Here is a 4323-nt window from a genome sequence, read left to right as displayed (position 1 = left end):
AAAACACTTCTGAGATTCAATCTTACATCCCTCAGAATGGCTAAGATCAAAAACTCAAGTGACAAAACATACTGGCTAGGATATAGAGCAAGTGAACTATCCTCCATTGATTGTGGCAGTGCAAACTTGTACAACCACTTTGGAAATCTATCTGGAAGGTTCTCAGAATACTGGGAATATCTCTTCCTTGAGACTCAAAAGATGCTCCACCTTACCACAAGGACACTCACTGTTAATAGCAGCTTTCTTTGTAATTGCCAGAAACTGGAAACCACCTAGTTATCCCTCAACTGAAGAATGGATAAAGAAAACACTGCATTTACATGATGGAGTACCACTCAGCTATTAAAAAGAAAGAAATCGTGAAATGTACAGGAAAATAGATGGAACTAGAAAAGATTATCCTAAGATCCAGAAAAATGTGCATAGTATATATTCACTTATAAGTGGATATTAGCCATAAAGTACAGGATAACCATGCTATAATCCATAGCCCCAAAAAAGCAATAGAGGACCCCATAATGGATGCTTGACTTTCACTCAGAAAATAAAATAAAATAGACATCTGAAGTAGATGGAAGGAGGGGTCTGGGTGAGAGATGGGGTGGAGAGGGTAACTGGGTGGTGGGAATCTGATGTGAGGAGAGGGTAAAGAGTAAGTGAGGTGAGGGGTGGGTGTCAGGGGGACCCAGAGAGAGAATGGAATTTGGAAAAGAGGCATCTCTGGGGCAGCGGAGGTTCCAGGGAGTCTATGGGAATGACCCTAGCTGAGACTCCTAGCAGCAGGGGTTAAGGAGAGTGATCTCCTCACCTCTTAAAGACAAGTGAGACTTCCAGTGGGGGAAAGGGAGCAGCAACCTACCCATAAAACCTTCCACCCAAAATGCATCTTGCCTAAAAGAACTACAGTGAGTATGATGGAATAAAGATTGAAGGAATGGCAAATCAATGATTGGCTCAACTTGTGACCTATCCCATGGGAGAGAGCCAAACCTTGTCACTATAAATGATACTCTGCTATCCTTGCTGACAAGAGTCTCGCATAACTGTCTTCTGAGAGGCTTCATTCAGAAACTGATGGAAACAGATGCAGAGACCCACAGCCAAACAATAGGCCTAAGTGATGTTTCATTGAGGAGTTTTGTAGAAGGATAGAGGGAGCAGGAGGGGGGTCAAGGACACCACAAAGACATCTACAGAGTAAACTATTGTGGGCCCATGGGGACTTACAGAGACTGAACTACCAACCAAAAAGCATGCATGGCCTGGACCTAGATCCCCTAAACATGTAACAGATGTGTAGTTTCATCATCTTGTGGCTTCCTTAACAATGGGAGTAGGGGCTGTCTCTGACTTTGTTGCCTGCTTTTGAATCCCTTTCCTCCAGCTGAGCTGCCTTGTCTGAAGCGTCTGGCCTCAGTGGGAGAGAATGTGCTTAGTCCTGCTGTCACTTAAGGTGCTAGGGTGAGTTGCTACTCCTTGGGTGCCTCCCCTTCTCTGAGAAGAAAGAGAGAGAGAAATGAGGAGAGAAAGGATGGGGGTGGGACTGGGAGGAGAGAAGGCTGGGATCAGGCTATAAAGTAACTAAGTAAATAAAATAATTTTAGAAAAACACCAAATAATTTTATTTTTTCTCATCTTCCCACACATATCACTACTTCTATGTTCTATTCCCAACCCATTTACAAAAGTATGCATGTTTTTTTATTTCTTCTTTTTTGCACAAGCATTAGCTTCTTATTTAAACATGAATGCTAAGGACAGACAAGTTCTCAATTATGCAATTCCTTCCATCCCTTTTAAAAGACTGAAGTTCATCTCTTAAATAATGGACAGTAATTGGGGACTTTAAATGGTATTGGATCATGATTGTATTTTTGTGACATTTTGAAACAGAAATTAAACCATAAGAAGAAAGTATAGCAAAGCAATCATAAAAAGCGTAGTTTCAAAGTTTATAATGTGTGTTTATAATTTGAGAACTTGTGCAAAAACATAAATTATCAAGATGTAGGCTTGATATTTTTGATTTGAGAGAACTACAGCCATGCTTTCACTACAGAGTTTCAGAGAATTTGATGCTGCTAGTGATTGTCATATACACACTGATCTGAGAGAGTGCATTTGTCTATATAAAGTACATTGAAGTTGCTATAGGGCAGAAGCAATTGTGCTTGTGTGTGTGTATGTGTGTGTGTGTGTGTGTGTGTGTGTGTGTGTGTGTGTGTGTGTGTTGAGAGAGGGGGGGGAGAATTGTGGGCTATATGGCTTATCTCCCTAACACATGTAAGTTAAAACAACTTACAGAGATATTAATTTACAATTTATGGTCTCAAGCTAGAGAGAGTCAGGTATGGGGTAAGGGCAAGATGTGGTCCCCCTTCATAGAATTACCAGTCTCCAGAGCTGTGAGATGACATATACTTTATTTAAGCTACTAAAACTAAGACTACGCACCACATATTGCACACTACAACACTTAGTGAAGATTTATTTCACAAATATACAAACATCATTTCTTGATAGTTTAATTATTTGTTCATCCAAAGTATCAACTTCATCATTCTAGGAAACTTTTCAATAATGTGACTTTACTTTTCTTTTAAATTTCAGTCTCAGAACAAAATAACAACATGAAGATTAATTAGCAGAGGAGAACAAAATCAAATATAAATAAGAAAAAATGTTATTATTAGCAGATAAGGAGACTATAAAAGTTTGGCAAATGGGTGGATTCCTAGTGATATTGTGTAGACACTTTGAAATCTTCATCAGGCATCAGGAGTTTGGACTTGCAGCTCAGAGATAGAGTAAGGCTGGGGATAAAAAGCAGTGATCATGAGCAGAATAGATAACACTACTAAGGGGCAAATGTGAAAAATCAGAGACTTTGAAAATTTGGAGAGCAAAAGAGAAAATAAAAACAAAATTATAAGAAAAGTAAAACAAAAGGTGTCATGCATAGGGTTTTATTATCAAAAGCAAGAAGCACTAGAGTGCCAAGGCATAAAGGAAATGTGGAAGATGCTACTTGACTCATTTTGGGCAGGGAGCACCTACACAGCTCTAGGGACATGGTTCAAGTAAGTATTGCTGAGTTTGAGAGACAGCAACTATGTAGACTGCTATATTTTCTTGCCTGATGAAAAAATGGACACAAGCTAGTGAAGCCAGTACCTATACTGAAAAAAAAAACATGGAAACATGGAACACATCGGACAAAATGTGACATGCTTTCATAGATAGGGAAAAAAAGAGATGATTTTTAAGGCAGAGTGTGGTGTTTAAAGAAGATTAAGAGAGGAGGAAAAATATCTCAAAGATAACATTAGATTAAAAGCAGGAAAAGGAAGACAGCTGGTGTTCTTAACCCGTCAAGAGAATAGAACCGGGGGTGTGAACACAGATTCCCGTTGGAAATTAGAATTATCTGAGATAACTGGAGTCTGTGGCCATCATTATCCCTTGTTTCTCTCTGCATTCACATGGACAGTCACATTCTGAGGGTAGAACAATTATAGCCTCCCACAGAACTAATTACCGGCAGAGGAAGTAGCCATCTCCTCTCACCCTCTCACTCCTCACACTGAATTTTGGGGAAACCGCTCAAAGTAAAATGCAATTAGGCATGGCATGATAAAACATTATCAATTATCATGCCATGAAGTAAACTTGAACGTAGTATAGGTTTTTAGTGTATAGCTCTTCTTTGTTGGTGCCTCTGGAGCGCTACACATGCACTCAGCTTGTCTTTATTTGTCTATCATGGAATGTCCAAACAGCGCCACAGAGGTCTTGACCAGGAGCATTGGGAGTGAACAAGCAGAAAACAAATGTGAGCTGGAGCAGTGGTCTTAGTCTTTCATAAGCTTGCAGTAAATATTCTGATTGTAACTCTTGAAGTTCTGTGTCTTCCATAGCTGTTGTCAGCTCCTTCCTGTCAGCCTCCAGGGAAAGAATTGGAACTTTCCAAGCCAGCCAAGGTACTAGTGATAACAGCAGATGCCAAGATTGAGAGGCACCTCTGGAGGAGTCCCAGGTTTTTTGTGTCCCAGAGCAAGGAATTTACCAGAGACACCAAGTTGCAGCAGAAGCAAGAACAATCTTTTAAGAACATGAATATTCCTATTCATTTGTTGAGGTTTTCATACAATGTGTTTTATCATTTTATCCTCCTACTCTTCCTCTAAACTCCTTACATATCCATTTTGCTTCCCATTGCTGTCTCTTTTAAAAAAAAACCACCACCACCACCACCACCACCCACAGCAACAACAACAACAATAAAACCAACTAATTGAATCTAATTTATGCTGGGAATAT

Source organism: Acomys minous (assembly GCF_964271855.1).
Source record: "Acomys minous genome assembly, chromosome: 5".
Classification (NCBI taxonomy): domain Eukaryota; kingdom Metazoa; phylum Chordata; class Mammalia; order Rodentia; family Muridae; genus Acomys; species Acomys minous.
Note: the sequence above shows the minus strand (reverse complement) of the source record.